The sequence below is a fragment of the Eptesicus fuscus genome, chromosome 7, assembly GCF_027574615.1.
Source record: "Eptesicus fuscus isolate TK198812 chromosome 7, DD_ASM_mEF_20220401, whole genome shotgun sequence".
NCBI classification, from domain to species: Eukaryota; Metazoa; Chordata; class Mammalia; order Chiroptera; family Vespertilionidae; genus Eptesicus; species Eptesicus fuscus.
The window spans coordinates 66,336,361-66,364,322 of record NC_072479.1 but is presented as its reverse complement, the minus strand read 5'-3'; the positions used below and the strand labels follow the sequence as shown (position 1 = coordinate 66,364,322).

The 27,962-nt window shown below is 39.3% G+C and overlaps 1 protein-coding gene across 1 annotated transcript in view; it reads left to right on the top strand.

Annotated features, from left to right (window-relative positions):
• PDZRN4 (PDZ domain containing ring finger 4) overlaps nt 1-27,962 on the top strand; it is a 350,110-nt gene that overhangs the window by 109,645 nt on the left and 212,503 nt on the right. The window lies entirely within an intron of this gene.

Below are 27,962 nucleotides of genomic sequence, written 5' to 3'. Positions count from 1 at the left end.
CCAGCACCCAAAGAGAAATAAAAATTAACATTTTGATGTCCTCATTGAGCTGCTCTATGTGCTGGGTCCCATGGTAAGTGAGCAAGATGAGATGCAGGGTTCACTAACCACACTACCCCGCAGTGTCTCACCTTTCATCTAGAATCCCCACCAGCCATGAGCATTTGTTTCAAGCTTTACTTTCCGGAGTTTGTATAATAAAAACAGCAGATGTATTGGTTACACTTTCTCAGACTATGCACACCTAGATTCTGCTGATTTCCTCCCTCACCTCCTCTTCTGCTTCCATTTGAGAATTACAAGTACAATCAGAAAAACGAAAGTGAGAAACAGAAAAACAGAAACCTCTGATTGGAAAGCCTCTTATCATTCTGGCTCATCACTTACAACTGTATGATGCTGCATGGATTATGACCTCTCTGAAATGTATGTCAGATATCAATAGTCATCCTATATAGTAAAAGCCTAATATGCAAAATGACTGAATGGAGGAATGACCAGTGGAACAACCGGTCGCTATGACGTGTACTGATCACCAGGGGGCAGATGCTCAATGCAGGATCTGCCCCCAGCCTGCAGGCCCCAGGACAGCCAAGGCGAGCGCCAGCGGCAGCCCACCAATTGCCCCGCCAGTTGCCCCACAGAGGGAGGTGACTGGCAGTGGGGGGTGAGGCCGGCAAGCAGGTGGTGCCACGGTGGCCGAGGCAGGTGCCAGTGGGGGCCCCCCAATCGTTCTGCTGATCGCCCCACAGATCAGCCCTGATCGCCGGCCTGGCCTAGGGACCCTACCCGTGCACAAATTTCATAGTTATTTAATAATTCGTAAAGTGACCTGTGAGGATTAAAATGGAAACTGCATGTAAAGTTTCTTGCACAGTGTTTCTGGGAAAATATTAAGTAACTTCATGCCAGAACATAGTTATCATTTATGTTACCTAATTAACTTATTTGAACTATGACATAGAACAAGCACATGGCTTTTTACATGTAGCTTGAATGCCCCCGGCCTCATCATTCTATGAGTGCAAATGAGATCACAGTCACATTAATGCCTAAATTCAGACCCTTCTTCCAGCAGCCCCCAAGGGGTCCTCAGATTTCCTTGAAAACATCCCTAGTTCTTCTCAGAGTCTGTGGAGAGATGTTGGAAGGTTCATCCATGTTCCGCTGCTCCAGTTGTCTTTGATCCCTCTGTGGAAACCTACAAGCCCCTGTGCACTGGAGGCTGAAATAACAAACACCCAGGATGACAATGCTGTGGAATGGATTGTCTGCAGGGAGGAGAAAGGTAAGGAGGGCCTGTGAGCTGCTCTCATTCTGTGATGAGCTGTGTCGCCTGGGGCATGGTCCTCAGTGTTTGTGACCAGTCTCAGCCTCACATGCATACAGTCCCTCATCCTTCCGTACAAACCACTATTCCAGAGCCAGTCAACACCAGCGGCTGCCCCTCCTCAATGCCCATATCTGCTGTCTTTCCATAACACCTTGACACACACCTCTTTCTTCCTCCTTCTGCCCAAAGGCAAAAGCCCACAAGCATTCAGACCCTCCCCTGAATAACCAGCTCATCAATTTCACGGTCAGCTGGAGTTTTAATTCCTATGGGTTTCTTTGTTTTGTTTTGTTTTGTTTTGATCTCTCAGGACATTTTGATAGGACATTGTGGTTCATTCAGAGAAGGAAACAAAGGTTGAAAATAATTATTAAATATGCATAAGGTAAAAATGACTTATTCATTTCACCTGCAACCCTGTGGTTCATTTGCAGAAGTGCATATGAACCACTTTTTTTTTTGTTTTCCAGCAAAATATTTTATGTTATTTTTATCTCAGCAAATGTTCTTATTTGGCACCTGATTGGTACCAAACCAAAGACCTCAGGCCCACAGATATGAGCTGAGACCATCTGCAAACTTCCTGCTTGCAGGTCTCAATGCCTCTGAGGATCAGGGCACCTCTTCCCCTCTCTAATCCCTTAGTGAGGCCTAAATCAGTCTTGGGTGTGCTAATAGCAGCCCCTGCTTTTTAATCTTAGGGTTTCCCTACCCTTTTCTGCAAAAAGAGCTACTCTGTCTCTGACTCTTCTCTCAAGTTGACCCTGGGCTCTGGCTCCCCAACAGCAGCGGCTATACAGCCTGGCTTTAGACTGTTTGTCTGCACATCCTTAGGCATTTATTCTGCCTCCTGGGCTTGCAAGCACCCTGCTCTCCCTGTTGTGCAGGTGCCATCGAGTGACCACTGTTAAGCCATCTTCAGCACAGTCCCACCTAGGGCCTGAGGTAGAGAGGATGAAACAGTGTCATCTCAAGGATCTTGGCCGTGTACCATGCACTCATCGGAGGACTGGCCATACAGCTTCACACTTCTTGTGGCTCAAAGAGGGTTCTGAGGAGGCTGCTGGACCCCCAGACCTGTGTGCATGCTACTGTTTCCTTAGATGAGTCACAGGAGCAAAATCAGATGCAGTGTTGATAATGACATTGTCCTAGCATCTCCTTGTGTGCTTACTAAATAGATCCCATTTTTTCATTCCATTCATTAACAAATATTTGGATTTCTTGCTGCTGAGAACTCAGTTATGGTTATCAGTATTACTTGTTAAATATTCAGGAAAAACTTTTATTTATTATCCAGGATGTTGTCGGAATGGAGGGTATCAGGCAAAAACACCATTCATGTTGCCTTGAGCTGTCTCGTTATCACGCCTTGCCTTCCTTGCAATGACCAATAACTGGGCACCTGGTCAGAGAGAGCAATGCTTATTTCCAGCTGACCTCGGGCTGCCTGCAATCAGAGACAAGCAGATGTCAACAGTGAGATAGTTGAGCCAGTCTAGTTGTTGGAGCCTGAACACGTGAGAATTGCATTGAGTGAAGTAGGAAGTGACAACACAAAGGAGAAATTTCATCTTTCTCTTTAAATGGCAATCTATGAATTAAAATTCATTAGACTAGCTGAGTAAAGTTTATTAGAATAAATAATCTTATAACTATAGAAGTGTTAAGGGATCAGACCAAAATTAATAATTATTATCTCTACGTGATTCAATTATGTGTATTTTTTTATTTTCTTCATCTTGTTGCTTACATTTTCTATCATGTCTCTATATATATATGGTGTATCACTTCTATAATAAAAGATAATTACATATGAAAAGTTCTAAAAGTTGTATACCCCAAATATCTATATATATAAAAGGCTAATATGCAAAGTGTCCCCTCGGGAATTTGACCAGGAGACTGGGAATTTGATCGCTCGCTATGACGTGTTCTGACCACCAGGGGTTGGAACATGGAGGGCAACCAGTGGTGGTGGGGCACTGAGGGAGTGTGGGAAGGAGGAGATGGGGAGGCGAGGAACTGCGTGGTGGTGGCACGCGGATGGCCAGGGAAGGAGGAGGGGAGGCGGGGAGGCAGGGAATCTGATCGGCCCTGATCGCAGGCCAGGCCTAGGTACCCTACCTGTGTTTAGATTTCATGCACCAGGCCTCTAGTTTAAGTATAAAAAAATCTTCAGTTTGTAGCCTAAGCTTTTAAAATTTTTCTCACATACTAGAAAATCCAATGTGAACTAAAAAAACAAACAAACACACAGAAACAACACCTATGTGTATCTTTTAAAAATAAAGTATCTGCTGTTTATGTCACAAATGCTGGACTATGCAGATAAGCAACAAATTGCCCTCCAGTGCTTGAGTTATCTATTTGCACTCTTACTAGATTACCTTGGTCATCAGAAAACAATGTGCCTGGACCACATCACCTCAATAGCTCAGAAATGCTTTCACTGAGTTATGATGTGGTAGTATATTTTCTGTTCCTAACCTGAGAATCATCTTAATATTAATCTGGGTCCAATTTTAATTGCAGTTGAAAATATTGTCCAGATTCATTGTTGTTTACACACAGACTTATGTAGAACTCTCTCTTCTGTGGCACCGTTCCCAGGAAACAGTTTATATCTACAGATAGATTTTGTGGACCTTTCTATGGTAAAATAAAAACTACCTAATCTAAATTCCCCTGCCTTAATTCCTATAACTCAAAGTCAATTTGAGGTTCACTTGGTACTCTGTATATTCGCCTGACTAGTAGCATCTACTCCTTTGTTCTGTTCGCCTATTTGCTTGTTTTGCATTGTTGTTGCTTTTTTGGGGTATGGAATCTAATGTCTTAAAAATTGTATTTTAAATAAGTAGACTGTCTCATAGTTTCTTAGAAGATAAATATATGACATGATAGTGACCACATGTATAAATGTGACATATTAACCCTAAATGTTTTTAAATAGAGATGGTGTCATTGCTAAGAATATTTTAGCATTATTATAATTTTACTAGAGTCCCAATGCATGAAGATTCATGCAAGAATGGGCCTTCCTTCCGCTGGCTGCCAGCACCACCTTTGCTCCGGCCCAGAGCTGCCTTTCTGCCTTCCCACACTGCCCAGAGGCCCAGAGCGGCTGGGTTGGTGTGGAACGCCGGCATCATCGCCATGGCAATGATGCAAGCGTCCCGCCCCTGTCCGCTCAGGGCCTGTGTATGCAAATTAACCTGGCATCTTTGTTGGGTTAATTTGCATACTCACTCCTGATTGGCTGGTGGGTGTCATGAAGGTACGGTCAATTTGCATCTTTCTCTTTTATTAGTGTAGATAATTCAAATAATTGTAGTGGGGTTATGGTTGAAAAGCTTACAGTTTTATCTTCATGTCAATGGATATGGTTATAAACTAGTGGAACTGCCTCTTCATAGTGCAAGAGTATCTGAATTTATATATTTAAAACTGGTTGTTCATATCACCCATCTGGGGCTGGCCCACCAATGCTGCTATATACCAACAATTTTTGTAACTAGCCTTTGAGGATTGCCTGTTGTGCAGTTTTACACTTATACTGGGAATGTACTCCCAAAAGCATAGCTGACACTCATCCTAATATATAAAAACCCAGGGTCCGTAACATCCTAAATGACTAAAGGCTCAACCGACCAGAAGTCAGTGCTGGGTTGCCATGGTGATCCAGCACTGACTGTCGCCGCTGTGGGCTCCCTGACCCAGCACTGACTGCCAAGGGAGCTGCAGATCAGTCCTATAGAGAGGTCTGGAGAAAAAAGCAGGGTCTGATTTGTAGCCTCCATGGCAGCTGTTGATCAGCACTTGCCTCTCTCTTTCACTACGGGCCTGGCCAGCAACCACGCCTCTTTCTCTCAAGCCTCTGCTGGGGCTGCTGATCAGCCCCACCTCTCTGATCAGGCCCATTGATAGGCCTGGAGATGCTGACTGGCATAGAAACTGACCAATCAGAACCAAATCTGGGTGAAGTATGAGGAACCAATGGCTGCCTAGAAGATGGAGTTTTTGATGCTGACTGGCATAGAAACCAACCAATCAGAACCAAATCTGGCTGAAGTGCGAGAACCCAATGGCTGCCTAGGAGGCAGAGCTTTTGACGCTGACTGGCATAGAAACCGACCAATCAAAACCAAGTCTGGGTAAACTGCAAAGGCAGAAGCTAAGGTGGGAGGGGTTTTAAGGGCAATAGCTGTTTGGTGTAAGGTGTAAGAAAATGGTTCAATTTTTTAATGACTGGTTTGGCAGTATAGTGCATATGGCTGCTATCAGTCCAGATATAGGGATTATGTGTTTTTGTCTGCCAAGAGCATCTCCTCCTGATGAAAAAGGCTTTCCCCCCTTCCCCATTTAAGCAATCCTATCCTATAAAATCTATCTATACTACTAAAAGGGTATAGATAGGGTATATGCTAATTAGACCAGGTCAACCAGCCATCTTCCAGACATCTAACTTCCTTCTGGACAAAGCCATGGTGGTGGGGTCCAAGGCAGAGGCCATTAGGAGTGATCAGGCTGGCAGGGGAAGGCATTTGGGGGCAACCAGGCTGGCAGGGGAGGGCAGTTAGAGGCAATTAGGCAGGTAGAGGCAGTTAGAAATGATCAGGCCAGCAAGGGAGAGCAGTTGGGGGTGAGAACAGGACGGCAGGGGAGGGCCATTGGGGGAGAAATCAGGCCTGCAGGGGAGGGCAGTTGGGGGCAAGATCAGGCCTGCAGGGTAGGGCAGTTAGGGGAAATCAGGCAGGTAGAGGCAGTTAGGGACGATCAGGCCAGCAGGGGAGAGCAGTTGGGGGCAAATTAAGACCGGCAGGGGAGGACCATTGAGGCTGAGATCAGGCTACCAGGGGAGGGCAGTTGGGGGCAACCAGGCTGGCAAGGGAGGGCAGTTAGGGGTGATCATGCAGGCAGAGGAAGTTAGGGTTGATCAGGCCGGCAGGGGAGAGCAGTTAGGGGCGAGATCAGGCCGGCAGGGGAGGGCAGTTGGGGCCAACAAGGCCGGCAGGGGAGGGCAGTTGGGGGCAAGATCAGGCCAGCAGGGGAGGGCAGTTGGGGGTGAGATCAGGCCAGCAGGGGCAGGCTGTTAGGGGCTATCAGGCAGGTAGGCAGAGGCAGTTAGGGGTGATCAGGCAGGCTAGCAGAGGGGTTAGGGGCAATCAGGCATGCAGGCAGAGGCAGTTAGCAGTGATCAGGCAGGCAGGCAGGTGAGCAGTTAGGAGCCAGCAGTCCCAGATTGTGAGAGGGATGTCCGACCGCTGGTTTAGGCCCAATATGGGCCTAAACCAGTGGTCAGACATCCCCCAAGGAGTCCCCAGTTGGGGAGGGTGCAGGCTGGGCTGAAGGACACCCATTCCCCCTCTCCCCCCATGCACGAATTTCATGCATTGGGCCTCTAGTTTTATATAATAGATGCATGCGTTTAACTTTGGAAATCTTGACTTTACTAGATCCATTCAAAACATTCTTATTGTAAGGAAACTGAAGTCTGATCATTTTCTTTTGCTTTTTTTAGTAAACATTGAGGGAAGAAAGGTTATTCTTTATATGTTGAAAATAGTTACCTACTGCATTGCTAGGATAATGAAAAACATGGCAGAAGGCAAATCAGGCCTTTGCATTAAAGAACTGTGTTTTCCATTCCACTCTGTCTGACTAGTGATGAAGGTGGCTAGATTAGTTGCTGTATTACTTTTGTTTAGGACTTTGTGGATCTTATCAAAATATTGCATTTCTTTTAAGCCCCGAAGGATAAAGCACTCTACCCCATGGTTTGCATCTCAGTTGCAGCCTCAAATTGACAGGAGAACTATGCTGGAACAATCTAGGGATAGAGTATGCCTTAGAGGAAACATCTAAATAAAATAATTCCTCATTCTTATTGGAATGAAAGATCAAAGTCAATGTTCAAAATATAAATATTTTAGCTTCTTAGTATGATATGAAAACATTGACTCCATTCTGGAAATTTACATAAGACCTTTAGTTGGATTTGATATAGGCATCTAAAAAGTTATATGATAAAAGAACAATAAAATAGAATAAAATATAAAAGTAATGAAGCTATTGAAATTGAATACTCCTCAGGTAAACAGAAGATGAAAAGGTAATATTTTTGCTAGATGAAAAGATAGGTCTTCTTATTGTATTGTTGAGGCAAATAAAAGCAAAAAATAATCATAACCAAGTTATGGAATAATAAGATTAAGATACATTTTCATACATATTGAAATGAGAGTATACTTTAAATCAGTCATAAAATTATGTTATTCAAAAAGTATATCAATAATACAATAACAAATGCTATAGTTTAAATATTTAAATTTCTCTTTACTTATAATGAGTTATAAAGTATCTATCTACTAAACACTATATTTTTATAGTGATACACATTAATTTTATGTTATTAATACTTTATAGTGATACAGTTTCATTTCATTAATAAATCTGGCTGTACAATTTCTCATAGCGATGTGATTCATATTAATTTTCTAAAACTTTAAAGATACTTCACTAAATACAAGTTAACCTGGGTTAGTATATTATAAATAGTATTAATCTCAAACAGAAAGCATGTTAAAAAATATTGTCCATAAATTTAGCTGAAGGGCTTTTTAAGAAAAACTGCCTAGGTTTATTTTGAATTCTGGGTATTTAGCTATTTTAGACATTCATATTCTTGTAATTTAACTTGCACGAATCATTTATTTATAAGACTATATTTTAAGTAATACATGAAAAATGATTTTTTTGTCACAGCTAATGTTTTTACTGTGTCATAATACACGATACCATAGAAAGATTGTTTGAATAAAAGTATTGTCTAAATAAAAGTGACTTAATTTTTCCATTTTGTATTACTCTGCAGGGGATTTTGCAAGAACCAGCAAGTTCTTAAATATTTATTTAACCATTATACTATTTATATCTCACTTTAAAGATATGTTTTATTTAAAAACCTGCAAATTTATATATAAAACAATTTTTGAAAAGTAGGCCATATTTTAAAATCAGAAAAGAGGTCACTGTTTTAATCAGTTAGTTATGCAGCTTGTTGACTCTTGAAACAATTGGATATTGGAGTGATTTCTGTGAAACATTATGAAAGAGCAGACATTTTACAAATTATATGAACACATTGAGAAATACCCCATCCATTAACAGTTTTTTGTTGTTGTTTTGTGACTTTGGAAAAATACCATTATTTTTTCGTGGTAGACACAGATTAGTATTATAATCCAGACACTGGTTTTCACAGATGCATCCATCAAGAATAACTGATTTAAAGGAACTGCACAGAAAATATTCCTATAATTCCAAATAGCTACCTTTCAGATCTGTGCTTCCTAATACAGTAACCACTAACCACAGATGGCTATTTGACTGATTAAAACAGTACAAGTCAGAATTGAGATTTGTGGGATTTCTAAGACTTAACATAAAGATACCTTATTAGTTTTTATATTGATTACATGTTGATATAAGAATATTTTGGGTTAAATAAAATGTATTCTTAGAATTAATTCCACGTGTTCTTTTTTACTTTTTATAATGTAGAAATTAGAAGATTTTAACATTTGAAATTACATATGTGGCTGTCATCTGTGCTCATATGATTTCCTTTGGACAGTGCTAATCTAGATACCTCTAATATATCTATTTTATAAACTAGGAGAGCAAATACCTTTCTTTAAAGTGAGGACCAGCTATTAAGATACTTAAATGTAGTTTACTAATATTATATAGTAATCTTAAAAATATTATGTAGTAAGCTTAAAAATAAATATACCAATGCTTGGGGTTTTATTTATATGCCATATTATTATGTGATGGCATTTGAATTCATACTTTCAAATATTAGAAAACCTTATGTTAGAAATTTCTCATAGGAATTAGCATCTCTATGGGCGCTCTTTGTACCAATTTATTTAGCATAATGTAACTTGGAGATATTTCTGAAAATAGAATGAATCAAAACTAGTTTGTATGCATCAATTATTACAGTATCTTCATGCATACTATTTTAACTGAATTCTCAGAAACAGTATAATCACTGATTTTAAAATGTCCTAACAATGAGTCTCTGAGGAAATATGATGAGATGGGCTCTACTCTGGAGGAGGACACCAGGACTTGGTAATTTGTAAAAACTGGTGTCAACAGGAAGAAGGCTGACTGTGATGGTAAGCCAGAGAGATCAAGGCCCTTTCTAGAGAAATCAGTTCCGTTTAGCTGGTGAGCAATACTAAGACCCACAATTTAGAGTTTCTGCCAAAGATGACTTGCTAGAGAGTTTAACTATTGACTTGCCTCAGTTAATTGTTATTTTTGGAGATCAGATATTGTGAATACAACAAGTAAAAGTGATCCAAAAAAAGAGACATTTAGCGAATGTTTTCATTCCTAATATAGAACATAGAGTACCATAAGAAATAAGCAGGTTTAAAGTATATGTGTTTTAGAGAAATTGAATATAATAAATATCAAATAAATTGTGAAAACTTTCTAGGATAATTCCATTTGGCATGTTTTTGACTTTTTAGTTTCATGGATATGTCCTTCTGCAGTAGTGACTTTCAAAGTTTTTGGACCTTGACCAGCAGTAATACCATTTACTTCACAACATACACACAGAGAGAGTTTACCTAACCGTATTTACCATTTTTTCAGCTGATGGATTTTTATATTTTCTATCTACTCTATTCAATTTCATTTTCTGGTTATGACCTACTAAATTGACCTCAGACCACAGCTCACAGTCATTAGATCAAAACACTCCTCAATTTGAAAAAACATACAAAAAACTATTCTATGTACATGTCAGGCAATAGGAGTTACAAGTGAACAGCAAAGGATTAAAGAGCAGTAGAAAGTTTGGGATCGGCACACCCCATCCACTGCCCGGGCAAGGAGATCATAAGACTCCAAGCACCGAACACCTGTGGTCAGGGTCAAGTGCGAACCTGATGCAGTTATTTTCTCCCCAGCACATTTTCCCGTGTGAAACCAAAACAGCCCTCACTAGATACACAAGGCAATACACCTCCATGCTCAGAGGTGGGAGATGAGGATGCAAGTAATATCTCACAAATGCAGATTATAATTGAAAATTTTAAAGAAAGGGAATAACGTATCACTTGCTAAACTGAATGGTCTTATATAATATACAGCTTAGGATATTCAGATACTAATGAAATACATGGACAAATTAAATGTTTAATTAAATTCTAAATAGAAGCAGGAAAATGAAAGCAAACAAGACTGAATGATGTATTTTTTGTCCTGAGTGTCGGAATTGAATTATTTCTCTCCCCATCTTTTTAATCAGTTTCTCTCCAAGGGAATATGGTCATTTATAATTTCTATTTCTCTTGAAGGTACAATCCACATTAATTTTATTTCCCTCACTATCCTCCTGTTAAGAAGACATTTTTCTTCCTAATTTTAGTACACACTCTACTTTGCTAAATCGGGGTATAGGTGCAACATTGCTCTTGCATTGTTCAGGCCATTTTTAAATTTCTCTCTATTCCTAGCATTCCCTCCCTTCCCCCCACTCCTTTTTTTTTTTCTTCTTTTTAGCTTGTAGTGATTGGCAGAAAGCTGCACACATCCTCCTGCGGGCTGTTCCTTAAGGGACTTTTCTTTTGCAGTTAATCCATGGGGCTAAAGCACAGGCCCTCTGTGCACTTCTGATGTTACTTCTTTGCTAAATCCTTTCCCTCTGTACCTGAGATACCTGAACTGTATAGCACATTTGTTGGAATTTAAAGGGCAACACTTACCCCTGTTAGAGTGTGCAACTTGATTTCTGCTGCTGTAATTTGGGGGAAATGGTTGTAGCTGTGAACATCAATCAAACTGAAAAGCCTGTTGAATTTGCACTATCTCTGTTAGCCCCCTGTTGGTACAGAGCTCAAAATCACTTCCGTAACCACTGCCTCTCCAGTGTTGTCATCTTTAAAGTGATAATTATATGGTATATAACTGGGATATAAGATAATGTTAAACTGCTCTATGTTGGTATGTGTGTGTGTGTGTGTGTGTGTGTGTGTGTGTGTGTGTGTGTGTGTGAATATACAATATGAAAATTGTATGCCTATATATGTGAGATCCCTGACATACCCACTTCTCTATATATAGTTATACAATCAGATATATTTGTTTAAACTTACTGAAATAATCAAAATGCATATTATTTTCTGTCTATACTGAGGCATGTTTCCATGATATTCACACAACTACACTAAATGAGACAAATATGAAAAAAGGGTAAATATAATTATGAATCCAAACTGTACCTAATCTCACTTAGAGGACAGGAAGAGGGTTTATCCAACTGTATTCACTATGCACTTCAAAAGAACAGTGGGGAATATAAAAGCAAGATCTAATTTCCAATTATAAAGATAGTTGTTTTTCAGCTTTTATCCTAGCCATTAGTATTGTATAAAGTGCAAAAATTGTAATGTGTTCCTTGCATTTGACAGTAATACACTAGTTGAAATGTGTTCAGAAAAAAATATATATTTTAAAATATATGTAACATTTAAAAACATATAACTACAAATTTTGGAAATTTGTTATAAAGCAGCTCAAATTTTGACAAAGGTTATTTGGTGTATACGTGCCTGGATCGCCTTTAAAAAGATGTGTCCAAGTTGTTTCAAGAGCTCACCAGGCTAGAGAATGGTGCCGCTTGCATCGATGAGACTTACTGTTTCCACAGAGCAATGTTCTTTCCTGGGCAGGATAAAATGTACCCGGGGACTCGAAGCAGACACATCCAATGAGTCTTATGAGACCCAGGAAGACAGGAGACCAGCACGAGGAACATTTAGGCAGAGGCAAGTGGGTTTTATTTTGTGACTGGGAGTGAAGTTTTTCTGATTTGCTACCTTCTTTAGCCAGAGGTGAAGACTTAGAGTATTATCAACGGCACTCCAAGGAGCAGTTTCATGGGGAGTTCACTAATGGATTTTGAAGCTTGAGTAAATTTGGACACAGTGAAGCAGAATGTGAACCAACTTGATGAACTTGAGATGATTGTCTTCCTTTTAGATGTCAGACTTGCTCCTCAACTCCATTTCAGCTTTGAGGGTCTTCATCTCTAAGTAAATGTGTGGAATCATACTGTGTATTCTTGATGGCATCATCTGCTAGTAATTTGGTAGTACAACCTGATGTTCCTTCATTTGGGAGCCATTGGAGATGGGAACCTCCCTTGAGTCAATCCTAGTTGCTTATATTTTGAAACTCATTCATACAAAGTAGTTGGGATTATACTTAACAGAGGAATGTGTTTTCAATCTGTTCATCCATGGCTGAAACCAACATTAATATCCTACACATTCTATCCCAATACTTTATTATGCTAATACATGAATAAGGTTTTTTTTCTACATTGTGCTTTTAAAAAAGTAAGCTGATCTAATAGCATATATTTTTCAGAAAATGTGTTTTAAAATCCCATGGTCACGAGTGAAGTTTTTCTTTTGCTTAGGTATGTCATCTTAGTCACCTCTAATCAATCACTGAATCATGTTTTTAAAAGTCAGTTCAGCATGCTATTCAAGACAATAAATATATATGTTGTCATTTTTAGGGTGAGTGTGTGTTGTTGTGTTGATGGGCATTTTTCTTTAATACAACCACAGAATAATGCTAAAATAATGACTGTTAAGAAGAGCAAAATGAGTTTTAATTGCTGACTGAATCTCTTTTCTAGCTTCTTTAAGTAAGAACTGTTTCATCTGCCATTGCTTATACAAATTCAACTCCATTAAACATATGAGAAAATATAATATATAAAATTATCATGCAAAGAAAGTCCTTTTTTAGATTAAACTATCTCTCAAGTCAAACACTGTTTTTACTCCAGTTACTAACACCTGACCCCTAAAGATGAACCACAGTCTTCCCCTATAATCTTTTATTCCTGGTACTCTCATGATAACAACTAGCCAGTCTTTGCCTGAAGGCCAAACTTTGATTAATGTTAGACTTAAGGCATAAAAAGATATAATGTGCTTTTTCAGGTTTCCTCGGGAGATAAGCTAGACCATTTAAGAAGTTTTTGTTAAGTGATTATAATAAAATGACTAATTTAGGATTATTATATATTGTTTAAAGAACTATTTTTCCGTCATGCATCTAAGCTAGCAAAATGAGTTATTCAGGATGACAAAGTACAAAGAATTATCTGATAAAATCTGAATGAGTTGAACCATTGATAACCCAGTGTTGCAGAACTCAAAAGTTATCATTGATCAAAGTCTCCCATTTTAAGGAAAAAATAGTTCTCTTGATATTCCATGTTGCTAAGATGCCACTTGGGATTTTAGATTTTCTAGTTCTTGAGTCTTACCAACCTGGGTATGACACAAGCTTTGAGTAATCAACTTCTCCTTTCTGTACCTCAGTAACCTCATCTGTAAAATGGGGATATTAAAATTATATTAAATTATATAAAATTGCAAGTCAACAGGTGAAATATGGTTTTAAAAACTGTAGAAACAATTTTCTATGGTTTCCCCTTATAGCACCTATCTTATAAGATTGATGAGAGAAGTAAAAGAGTTAATGCATTTAAGCTCTTAGCACAATGCCAAATAAGCTAGAGTGAGCTTCTATAAATTTTAGTTATTATTAGAATTTAAAAAGCCAAGAATTATTTGGTGATTCTGTGAGTGAAAGAAATATATTCAAAGTGATACCATCAAGCAACCCAAAGTGATTTTTAAAAAAGTATTTGCTTATATTTGTCAAAGTCAGAATAATTAAAGTATTTGCATATTTAGAAAGGAAGTGTTTTTGCAAAGTATGCATCCACATGACTTGATATGCATTCAGCGCAAGAATCTTTGAAGAAATCACCTCCCAAACATTTTTGGTACTACATTTAACTCAAGCATCAAAAGGTTTTCAGTATCCAGCTTTAAATTATAGCATATTGTACAATTTTAATGTAGCTATTTTTTCCATTACCATTGAGACCAAAAAAAAAAAAAAACAAACAAAAAAAAAAAACCCTGAAAATTACTGAGATGCATTCAAACCCAAAACATCTAAAAAATAAATAGGCTTCAGGAAAAACCAATTAACATTGCAAATTGCAAATTACCCCAACTTATTTGAGAAACGTAACCATTCAATGAAACCATTAAAGTGAGACTAGAGGATTTTTAGACTTTGAGAACTTCAATATGATGACTGTGAAAAGCAGAGAAACTGCTGGTGTATTTGGACCATCCATATTACATTTATTTTTCTTCATGAAGACCTGTCTCATGACTTTAAATTGTTAAATATTCTTAATTATTTCTTACTAGAGGCCCAGTGCACAAAATCTGTGCACTGGTAGGGTCCCTAGCAGCTGCTGGCTCCCTGCCTGGTACTCCCTCCCTTCCCCCAGCCAACCCGGTCCCCTGGTCAAACTCTGGGTCAAACTCCCGGTTGAGGGGACAATTTGCATACTACACTTTTAGTATATAGGATACTTTAGTAGTATTATCTGGTCATTTACAGATGAGTATGCCTAAGTACAAATATATCAATAGTCACATAAACCCAGAAACAATTACACCTTCAAATGTTTGTGGACATGATAGGCTAAAACTATTGGGTCAAAGAAATTAGATTTAAAAGCTTTCAAGAAAAGCCAAAAGGAATCTAAGCAATTGTGAAGGGATTGGCATTTACATTTCTTAGATATAAAAGGATGGGAAAAGAGAAGATCTGTAAGTTTGTAGATCTGGTTTATAAGGAGCTTGGCATCTGGTGATTTCAATTTTTACAATAGAATGTGAGGTAGGACCAGTAGCTAAGAGTGAGTCAGAGTTGGGATAGGAAAGAAGAGAGGATGATACATGAAATAGTCATCTCAAATATTGGGAACTGAGCTTAATTGAGAAACATGGAGGAATCACTGAGGAGCATTACGAGCCCAGTTAAGATGTAAGGTCATGAAGTTAAAGTAAAAACAGTATGCCTGATTGTATAATTTTCTCAAAGTACATTCAGCTACAGAGGGAAGAGCATTAAGAAAACAAACAGTTATAACGTTCACCAGGCATTGAGTTTTGCAAGGAAAATACAGTGGAGGAGGAGAGAAACAATGTAGTAGATGTTATGATTATAATGTTAGACTCTTGCTCGTAAGTTGCAGAAGTGAAAACAGGAGGAAGATGAAAGAAGATAAAAACTCAGTGGGCCCAATGCCCTGTGGACCATAATGTTACAAGGAGAATGCTATTTGAATAAGGAAGAGAAGGGGGTAGGAATGTTTGCATTTCAGAGTTGGAAGTGGTGCAGATTCTGGTGATGCTGGAGTCCTTGCTGTGATCAGGAGAAAGGGTACTTGCAGTGTTGTGAAGGACAAGATCATCTGAGATCAGGAAGTAAAGAACCTGAGGGTCTGCTAAATTGGAAGGATCATCCCAATTAATGATGACATGACATTTTCAAGACTGGCTAGGGTTGGTATGACAAGGAAGACTTTTAGCCCAGAGGTAAAACAATTTGTGAATCAAGAGAAATGACCAAGAAATGAGTTAACAATAGCTCTGAAGAAGTAGTGAGAGCAGAATGGCAGGTTTTTCAAGAGACAGATAAAGAAATCTTCTGGAAGTGGACATGGAGAGTAGGGGAACAAGGACAGTTTCTCTACCTCCTTTACCTGAAGTACACGAAATAATAATGGTAGGAGTAATAGTAATACTGACAGCAATGAAACAGTGATTGAGAACTTACTGTGAGCCAAGATACTATTTTCAAATGCTTTACATTGATTCACTCATTTAAATATTCCTGTAACCCTTTGAGAAGTAAGAGCTATTCACAATATCCCTGTTTTAGTAAACTGAGGCTTCAAAAGTTTAGGTAACTTTGCCAAAGTCACATAATTAGTAAGTGATGCAGCCAGAGTTTGAAACCTGGCTGCTGGACTTCAAAGCCTGTGCCTCAAAACCCTCCATGACTGCCTTAGTCTTTAGCTAGAAATGAAGAGAATCAACACTTCTATAGAATGTGTTCATGGGGTTTCAGGTTGCTTTGCCACCATGGGGGACCAGTGGGCTAAGGCTCCGAGATAGGAAAGTGTGGATCTCAGGGTTTCCTGCTGCAGGTACAGAGAGGCAGAACAGGTCTTTGTAAACCCGACTTTCTCTGCTGCCACATGTTCCAGCACAGCAGCTTCACACTGCCCCTCACGACTGCCACCCCAACAGGGACCTAGGTAGGACCCTATCTAGCACTCTGCTTTGTGTGTTCTGTGACTGGGGAGAGTGTTGCTCTCAGGGGTCTGATAGCAGGTTCTGCACTTGGTTCTCTGAGGATAGCTTACTGTTTGCATACTGGATCCTGAGTTTCAGTCTCTGACTCTGCCTGTTATAGTCTTCAGCCAGTCCAGATCTTAGCGAGGGGGAAGAGAGAGAAAAACATCGATGGGAGAGAGAAACATCAATTGGTTGCCTTCCACACGCACCCCATCTGCTCTGACTGGGAATTGAACTAGTGACCTTTCAGTGCATGGGACAAGGCTCAAACAACTGAACCACACAAGCCAGGGCCTCGGACCCTGTCTTATTCTACCTTCATTCCATTTCTCCATGGGAAATCTTAGTATGGGTAGTGATTTAACAAAATATCCTTTATGTCTAAAACATACCACCAAAAAACTCTACAGTTTACATTGACTATGGAGCATTTCCTGTTTCCAAGTCCTATTAAATAATACATATTTGTGAAGAGATAAATGAAGGAAAGAACATCATGGTTTGTGTGGTTTATCCTATTTTGCTTTGCTTTTATCTGAGTATCAGGGTTCCCAGAGAATCTTTATTGGCTCAATCAGGATCCGCTTTTCATACCTAGTTATCTTTGTGTGAGGCAGGAACAGACTGAGCATTTGGACAATTAACCATTCCAAAATGCTTGTCCAAAGAGAAATTTCCCTCTTCCTAATTCCACTTGGCTTTCAAGTTGCTGACAGGGACCCCTCTTGCTAGCTGAGTAGCTACCACTCTATTGGTAGTTTTTTTGTTATTGTTATTACTTATGCACACCTCCTGGGCAAAGGCCATCCTCTTCTCTGGAAGACTCCATTAAACCTTTGCCTCTCAATTAGCATATGAATCTCTGTGAGCCTATAAGGAACATCTCACCAATCCCAGCCATCAGAACGCAGAGTTTCACAGGCCCTCTTGTTGCTGCCCTTGCATTATTCTCAGATCTTTCTGGTGTTTTTATTTTGTTTGGTTTTGTTTGCTCCTGAACACCAAGAGTCTGTCTTTGGTAGCACACTAAATGAAATGAAGCTTTGAAAGTATTCAGTGAAAAGTTGGGGGGGGAAAAAAACAAAGAGAGAGAGAAATTGGAAGAAAGAAGTCAAAAAAAAATTGATGACTGTTGTTCTAAATGCAGATGGCACTGATTAGTTTGCCAAGAGATCCTTCTCAGAAATAAGCTCAGCACCATCACCTTCTTATCTCAGCATCAGCCTTCCTGCCAGCAGTGATAGCTGGAACAATGCAGATGGCTCTCAAGTGGGAGCTTCCCTCTGAGCCCAGCCCTTATCATGGCTGCCACTGGCAAAGGCTGTCACTCAGGCTGTCACTCACAGTGGGTACACAATGGATCATGTCTGCCTTGCACATCATAGATAACTAGACCAACTGGGGCTGGATTTAATTCCTTGGTTAAAGAAGCGGAGAAGAGATAAATCATTGATTATAGAGTATCTGATTTTCCTTTAATTCACTTGTCACTGAAACTGTAACCTTGCGTTCTAGATCAGTTCAATTTGTCAGCGCCCCTAATAGAAATTGCCACTGAATACAATTTTTTTCAAGCTACCATATACTTAAAAGTCTATGTGTGTGACTCTTTCAACCCTGTGTCTATGTGGCAATCTTTTCTTTGAAAAACAGCGAAATGGTTTTGATGTGCTTTGGCATTTTTATCCTAATATTTTAAAATAAAATGAGCATGAATGATCTTGATAGAGCATTCTTGAAAAATATTTGGTTAGGTAAAAATGAAAATATTAACTATAATGGCATTTTGTATGAAAGGCTACTGTTTCTACAGTATCTGACACAGTGACAGCAGAGGGTTCATTTACACATCTAAAGTAGCTTTGTATATTGACAAAGCAAGTGTTCGAGACAGCACCACCACAACAATCACTGTGCCTGCTCACCACCATTGTATGTTATGCATGTCACAAACATTGTGCTCTTTATATCGAAATAATCTGATAAAAGGAGCAATAATTCTTAGCTATGTTAATTATTGAGTTTTGAAAGCTAATTAATGATTTCTGACTTGATTTCTTTTGCTCTTGAAGGAATGTGTTGAAGATATTAAGATATGCACACACTCATCTATATTAATAAAAGGCCTGTGGCCGTAACGCCATAATGACCAACAATCAGACTTACCAGGAGGTGCATTGCTGGGTCCCGTGGCACCAGCAGGACTTGATGCTGGGTCCCACGGTGCGCCAGGTCTGGGTCTCGCGCGATTTCATGCACTGGGCCTCTAGTTATACAATAAAATATATTTCTAATGTTTGCCAGGGTATTAGTTATTTCACTAGGTTACAACACTGAGAATAAAGAGACTAATATTACTTTATGAATCTTTTTCTTGCTCAGTGATGGGAAAATAGCCACAATGTTCAGGAAAACACATGGAGTTGATATGTTCAACATGCATACTTATGAATTTTCTGGAGCATAAAACTATGAACTTGACTCTTGATATCCTAATCAAATCAATGTGGTAGCTTTACCTAAGCATCTAATTTCTAGTCATTTAATAAAAATTATTGCTCATATTTATTTGTCCAGATAATTTTAACTAAAAAAGGGCAGTGTATGATTTAAAATGTTAACTGAAATAAAAAGAGTTTCTTTCAGAAATAGCAACTTGTCCTATATAACAACTACTTTTAGGATAAAGCATAAGAAAAAGTATTCTTTTAGAAAGAGTCATAGCTCTTTCTAAGGTTTATATCTTCATGCAAATTAAGGAGGTATTCCTCCTCCTTTAATAATTCTCATTCTTTGCCTATGCAAAGATACAATCTGAAGCCCTTATTATTCAAAAAAAAAGGATAATAATATGCCAAGTTACATAAAGTATCCCCTGGAATAATGTATGTGTCAACTAAGGGCAGGTTCATCTTGGCAAGTGAAGAACAGAGAGGAGGGAGAAAGAAGAGCTGATAGATTAAAGCTTTGGGAAAGGAGAATAATGCACTGCTTTCATAGTGACAATAATAGGTGGCTGTCCAGCTTAGAGACTGGTTACCCTTGAGTCAGATAGCACCCCTATCCAATCCCCTCAGTCCAATAAGTGGCCAACTTTGTGTAAAGATTAGCCTGGAACTCTTTCTCAGAAAACCATGCTATGTACAGGGAAGTGTCAGCCAAAAGGAGAGGATGAACATGACAGTCATGTGTTTAGAACATAATTTTTCTTTATATATGCAAATATGACTCTGGAAGAATTCGAGAATTTGTAAATTTGTGTTCATACTTTCAAGTTTCTTATCCAGTACCCAATGTAGAAGCTGTCCAGGTCAGAGCTGTGTCCCTCAAAGAAGAATGGCAGTGCCACCTGAATGCCAAATATAGGATATAGCAAAAGTAGGCTTAGAGTTGTGAGTGTGTGAAACACAGGGTTTATTCTTGTATTATTATTTATTCATTGTATTATTTCTCATATGAACAACTATGAACCTGTTTTTGTCCCACCCTGTAGTATTGGGCCTCCAACTTTGCCCTAGGTGAGCTCTAATCAGGGATAATACATAGCATTCAGAACTCCAAGGGTGGACAAGCTAGAGGAGCAATAAAGATGTCCCTGGATTTTTATTATATATGGAAACATATTCTTCAGAAAAAGCTCAGAGAAGTTTCATAGCCTGTCCAGGTGTCATACAATAATTTTCATCATATCAGTTTTCATGGTTTCTACTCTTTTTTGTTTGAGCCATGCCTTTGTTATCATGAGCACTTATCAGATGACCTTCGTCCCAGGGTTCAGTTCCCCTTGCCACCTGCCAGGGTGAGAATGAAATCATTCCTTGGAATCCAATAAGGTTAAGCCATCTTTCACCCAGTCCACTCCTGGAACAGACCAAGATTATAAGGGATGCTGGGCTACTAATCTAGATGACTTGATAAAGGCCTCTTGATTAATTGTCTTCCCATGGTCTATATTTATAGTTTCTTGCTAATATGTAAAGTTAGAAAATAAATCAAGAATAGTTATCTATAACCTTGGTTTTTTGTGTTTTTTTTTTGTTTTAGAGAATAAATCCTGTCTAGATATGTGGTTATAATATATAATTCAATATTTATAAAAGATTGATTGATATTTGTTTTTAATTTTTATTTTAACACTAGAGGCCCAGTGCGTGAAAATTTGTGCTCTCAGGGGTGGGGTGGGGTGTCCCTCAGCCCGGCCTGTGTCCTCTCACAGTCCGGGACCCCTCAGGGAATGTTCACCTGCCAGCTTAGGCCCTGTCCCTGGGGGATTGGGCCAAAGCTGGCAGTCAGACATCCCTCTGGCAGCCTAGGAGCTCTCAGGGGATGTCCAACTGACAGCTTAGGCCTGCTCCATATAAGGAGCGGGCCTAAGTCGCAGTCAGACATCCTTAGAGCTGCCAAGGAGGCGGGAGAGGTTCCCACCAACCGCGCTCGCAGCCATCAGCCCAGCTTGTGGCTGAGTGGAGCTCACCCTGCGGGAGCACACTGACCACCAGGGGGCAGCTCCTGCATTGAGTGTCTTCTCCCTGGTAGTCAGTGCATGTCATAGCGACCAGTCGTTCCTGGTTGTTCCTCCCTTAGGGTCAATTTGCATATTATCCTTTTATTATATAGGATACCACCTCAGTAGTAAAATATAGCCTAGTAATACAGTGAATTAATTTATTCATTCACCTAGTATTTATTCAGTGCCAACTAGTCCAAGTTTCATGAATCTCAAAATTAGTGAGGTCTGCAAGCAATGTATGAAGACTAGCATTATGAACTTATTTTAATGGAATATAAATGTTCAAGTAAAAGTCTTATCCCTTAATTTTCCATTTTGAATAGACTTCAAAGGATTCTTTATAAAGAAATGCAGTAAAAATGCCATGCATCACAATAGATCAGTCACTTTGGTTTGTTTGGCTTTGGGTATTTAGCTTATATAGGCATAGCCCTGCATTGAGAAAAGGAAGCAATCATCCATATTCATGGTTAGATAATGGCTATATTAACCATGGGCCAGTCCCAGTACCCAAGACAAATAAAATGTTTAATGGCAATGGAAATTGGGCACTTTTTTTTTTTAGCACTATACCAATTCATCTTGGTTACAGCAGGAACTGTATAGTTATCATTCACTGTATATCTTAGCAACTTGAAACAACAAACACATTCTCTCACACAGTTTCTTAGGGCTATGGATCTGGGAGCAGTTTAGCTGGGTAATTCTGGTTCAGTCTCTCATAAAGTTGTAGTCAAGATGTAGGCCAAGCTTGATCATCCAAAGGCTTGATTGGAGCTGGAGAATCTGCTTTCTACCTCACTCATGTGGCTCCTGGCAAGAAGCTGCAGTTTCTTGCTGGCTGTTGGTTTGAGGCCTTAGTTCCTTGCCACATGGGCCTCTCCATAGGGCTACTCACTACATGGAAGCTGGGCTGTTTCAGAGTAAATGAGCCAAGAGAGAGTGAGCAAACCACTAAGAGCTACAATATTTGTTTGTTTGTTTGTTTGTTTGTTTGTTTGTTTGTTTTAATCCTCACCCGAGCATATGCTTACTGATTTGAGAGAGAGAGAGAGAGAGAGAGAGAGAGAGAGCGAGAGAGAGAGAGAGAGAGAAACACTGATGTGAGAGAGAAACATCAATTGGTTGCCTTCCATGTGCACCCTGACTTGGGATCAAACCCGCAACCTAGGTATGTTCCCTGATTTCAAATCAAACCCACAACCTCTTGGTGTATGGGATGACACTCCAACCAACTGAGCCACCCGGCCAGGGCCTACAATGTATTTATAAACTCATCTCTGAAGTGACATATCACCACGTCTGCCATATTCTGTTATTAACACAGACAACCCTGTTACTGTGTGGGATGAGATTACACAGGAGCACAAATACCAGGAGGCAGGGATCGTTGCAGGCCATAGTGGAGGCTGAGATCAAAGTCTTCTGATCCAATTCCCGGCTGTTTTCTGGAGAAGCCTGACCCAATTAGTCCTCCCTTTAAAGCACTGACTCTCAAAAGAGGATGAAAAGATATAGAGTTGGAAAAGCATGTTCAATATTATAGTGTAATTTTACATTTTGAAGTGATAAAACACTGTTTCTTGAATATGTGCTACAGAAAATTAAATCAAACCATTGTTTCTTTGCTTATCAGGATGTATATTAGTGATTCTTTAAGGGAAAATTGTCTTATAATCTTGGTGTGTGTGTGTGTGATTTTTTTTTTTTTGCAAGGATATGGTATTTTTAATACTGAAACTACTTTAAAACAAAATTAGAACCTTGTGGTGAAAATATAGACCAGTTATTAGACTCATTATCAATTTCTCTGTTTAAACCTCAATGAGATCAGGCCACATGTTTCATAATTCTTTGATTGACAGGTTTTCTTCAGGGTTAAGAAAAAAATTAGTTTAAATATTTTTGACATTTCATGTAAAGATATTGAGGACTTCTGTCAGCCTTAAGGTATATAGATCTAAAAATGAATCACACAACAAATATTGTAAACTAGTGTACTGCTCCTCTTTATGAACACAGGCATCTTATATTTCATTTCTTCACATTGAAGCAGCTTCCCTGGGTGGGAATCTGTACCAGAGATCAAGGCAGCTGATTATATCATTCCGTTGTGGCGGAACAGCAGGCAGAGTTCAATGAGGCTTTTTATCTTAAATTATATTTTCAACTTGACCTCATTAAATTCTTTTCCTTCTGTTTGTCATTGTTAGACTTACTATTTTTCATATTTCCTCTCGGCCCCTTTACCATTTTAAAATTGTCCTTTAGAAATAACTCTGGCATGGAGAGTTCATTATTTCTGATGGTGACAACAAACTGAATGCCCCAATGCACTGATTTCATTGTGCCGCCTGACCTTCATTTAGAAAAATTCAGGTAGGTTTCCTTTCCCTAGTTGCTGATCATTTTCTTAGAAAATCATTAACATCAAAAGCGATTTTCATGTTTATTTTCATATTTATCTTTAAACTGTCTTTAGGAGTGAAGTTACTATAGTCCAACAAATGAAAACAAATACCCCACTTTTCTGCCTAGTTTTGTTTTGTAGAATGGAGAAATAAATGGGAAATGGGGAAATGTTTTTATTCTCTGTAGCATATGACCTAAATTTCTGTTGCAATGAAGCTGATCTGTTTTTAAATATAATGCCTGTTTCTGTGAATTCTTGTAGTAGGTAATCTATTCCTTAACTACATATTGTGTATGCCGTGTGGATGTAAATATATACTTTAACTATTTTACATAAGTGTCAATATGGGTATAATTTTGATTCTACTATAAAGTAAGTTATTCTGGCCCTAACCAGTTTGGCTCAGTGGATAGAGCGTCAGCAGGCAGAGTTCCCAGGTTCAATTCCAGTGGATAGAGTGTCAGCAGACTGAAGGGTCCCAGGTTCAATTCCAGTCAAGGGCATGTACCTTGAGTGTGGGCACATCCCCAGTAGGGGGTGTGCAGGAGGCAGCTGATGGATGTTTCTCTCTCATCGATGTTTCTAACTCTCTATCCCTCTCCCTTCCTCTCTGTAAAAAATCAATGAAATGCATATTTATTTTTTAAAAAGTAAGTTATTCTGAATAAAGTGCAGCTTTCCAAGCATCCTTTAAAAATGGGTGGGGGCTGCCTGAACTGTAACCAGAGGCACCAGCATTATTAGACACAACCACTGGAAAGACTAAAGCAACTCATGATGAATTAAAAAAGAAAAGGGCCATTAAACTGGAGAATCCCAACAATCAAGGGGAGACATTTCAGGCTCTTTAGCCCTCGCTGCTGGAATAAATATGTTATCCCACTCGCCTCTTATGAAAGGCTGTTACATTTTTACTAACTTTAATCTGTTTCCTTTTTGTGTTTAAAGGATGGGAGTTGCATTAAAATAAAAATTCCATTTGGGTTATTATCTCCCCAGCTGTCTGTACAGATCATGGGGCTGGCCAGAGAATATTCTCATTATGTGTGTCAAGCAGTTACTCAGTGATTGATGCTGCATCAATGCACGGCACAGACGCCTTCCTTTTGTTGCTGAATATTAGACAAATTAGCTCTTACAAATTCATGACCCACCCTCCCCCTCCCAGTTGGTGTGTCTTCCTCCTCCCTCTCTCTCAGTTCCCTACCTGCCCCCACGCCTTCTGCTGGGCACCTGGCTTGAAGAGAGTTCACATTGCTAATAACCCTCCATGAAAATAAACTGAGGCACTAGGAGGAGGAGTTTGACAAAGAAAGAGGCAGAAACAGACACAGGTCCTTCTAGTCAGACACTATTTAATGAGGTTCTAGTCATTTTCCAGGACACCGCCATGCAGTGATGACAAATGAATGTTTTTTGTCACAGTCCCAAATTAGTTTTCCCTCCCCCACTTTATTCAGGGAACCATTTATCTTCTCAATTGCTGTAAATTTACTTTTATCAGGATAGGGAGAGATGAGTCATAAAAAAATTTTTATTTAGACAGGTTTTTGTAATCCATGAGACAAAATATGGGGATGGATATATTCCTATATTCCTTAGGCCCAAAATGTTTGTATTGGAATTCTTTCTGAAAACTTTTGAAAGGCAGTTCATATATTAAAACTAAAAAGTGGATTTCTGAGCATGCCCAATGGTTTCTAATTGAATTATGCATCATATCTCTGTGTTTTGTTGTGAAAAGGGATGCCAGCAATTACCAAATGTTTAGAGTTGAAAAAAAAAAGTATCATTACATGTGTATTACTGAGAGAAAATGTTCTGTGTGAAACCTTACTGTTTTTACAATGAAGCTTGAAAATGGCAAATTTCCAATGATACAGATGAGGAAATTGAAGCTCAGGTTAAGTAACTTGTCTAATGTTACCTAATTAAAATAGATCTTGAACCTATCTCCTGAAAAAGTGTTATATAGATGACTAGCGTTCCTGTTGCAGGAAAAATCCTGCAATAGGATTTCCTGCTGCACTCTACCCCGCCTCCCGCCTCCATTCCTTCCTTGTCACCCGCCCCGCCTTCTCCTCCAGCCCGCCTGCGTTTCCCTTCGCCCCGCCTCCGCTCCTCCCTTTTCGCCCACCCCGCCTTCTCCTCCAGCCTGCTCGCATTTCCCTTCGCCCCGGCCCCGCCTCCACTCCGCCCTTGTCGCCCGCCCCCCCCTTCTCGGCCAGCCCGCCTGCGTTTCCCTTCACCCCCGGCCCTGACTTCTCTCCTCCCTTCTCCTCCCCCCACCCCCCCACAGCTTGCTTGCTTCTTCGAAGCTTTACTCCCTTCTGCAGCTCTTGGCTTCTTTCGACGCTGTCTTGATATGCAAATTAGCCGCCATCTTTGTTGGGGTAATTTGCATACTCGTCCTGATTGGTTGGTGGGCATGGCTTGGCTGGTGGGCGTGGCTTAGGTGTAGCGAAGGTGCGGTCAATTTGCATATTTGTCTATTATTAGATTAGATATTTGGTTTGCTAATGAAAATGAATTAAAATTTATTTTGTTTAGCTATCCTAAGGATTACTTTATATAGTTTCTTTAATATTCTTTTTTTAATTCTTTATTATTTAAAGTATTACATATGTCTCCTTTTTTCCCCATTGACCTCTCCCCGGACACTCCCACCCCCAGCATATTCTCTCACCCCCTCTAGTGCCTGTGTCCATTGGTTATGCGTATATGCAAGCATACAAGTCCTTTAGTTGACCTCTTAAATGCTCCCTAACCACCCCTGCCTTCCCTCTAAGGTTTGATGGTGTGTTCCGTGCTTCTGTGTCTCCAGATCTATTTTTGTTCATCAGTTTATGTTGTTGATTATATTCCACAAATGAGTGAGATCATGTGATATTTATCTTTCTCCAACTGGCTTATTTCGCTTAGCATAATACTCTCCATGTCCATCCATGTTGTTGTGAATGGTAAAAGTTCTTTTTTACAGCAGCGTGGTATTCCATTGTGTAGATGTACCACAGTTTTTTAATCCACTCATCTGCTGATGGGCACTTAGGCTGTTTCCAAATCTTAGCTATTGTAAATTGAACAGCTATGAACATAGGGGTGCATATATCCTTTCTGATTGGTGTTTCTGATTTCTTGGGATATATTCTAGAAGTGGGATTATTGGGTCAGATGGGAATTCCATTCTTAATTTTTTGAGGAAACTCCAAACTATTTTCCACAGTGGCTGTACAAATCTGCATTACCACCGGCAGTGCACAAGGGTTCCTTTTTCTCCACAACCTTGCCAGCACTTGTTGTTTGTTTATTTGTTGATGATAGCCATTCTGACAGGTGTGAGATGGTACCTCATTGTTGTTTTGAGTTGCATCTCTCAGATGACTAGTGACTTTGAGCGTGTTTTCATGTGTCTCTTGGCCTTTTGTATGTCTGCTTTTGAAGAATGTTTATTTAGGTCCTTTGCCTATTTTTTCATTGGATTGTTTATCTTCCTTTTGTTAAGATGTATGAGTTCCCTGTAAATTTTGTTTTTAATAACTAGATAAGAGATTTTATATTATGATTTAATTTAATTAAAGTTTCATCAAATCCTCTTGGAAATAGGCAGGACATATTTTGAAAATTTGAATCTTTGAAATAAAAATCAAGGTAAAGTTTTTACAGATTTTTCCTGCTGTAATAAAGACTAGGGACATCCCTGATTAATCCCACTTGCCTCAAAGTTTCTGGAGTGACCAGTATCACTGACCTTGACCGTCCCGTATCAAAGAGCAGCAGTTGTAAAAGTATGGTTGGCAGAGCACTGAGAGTCCCTGAGACACTTACAGGTGGTCTGCTAGGTCACAACAATTTTCCTAATAATATTTAGACATTATTTCCGTTTTTCATTGCATTGACATTGTGCTGATTATGCAGAAGCGATGGTGGGTAAAACTGCTGTGCATTAACACACATCAAGGCAGTGGCACCAAACTGTGCCGATCATCATTACATTCTTACTAGCACAGATTTGCAGGAAAGGTTAAAATGAACTAGCTAAATAAAATGCCAGTTTCACTGAAGAATATCCCTGGTGAAGTAGTAAAATTATTAATTTTATTATATCTTGACCTTGGATTCCATGTCTTCTTGGAAATTCACACCAAGAACTCTGCTGTGTACTTCGATGACCAGGTGGGCTCTCATGAGTCGCTGATACAGTTATTTTACTTCCTAACAGTAGGGGCAAGAAGCAGTTCCAGGACTAGTGTCAATACGTCTGTAACTGCTATGATTTTGGTGCCTAAACAAGATGGCACAGGGAGGAAGAGTTGTTCACAGTTCATCTTGACAAATGCCTGTAGGCAAACTAGATAAACGGTACTTAAAGAGCTCAAAATAAATTAAATAAAATAGATGCTCCTGAAGGTTCAAAATAACCTT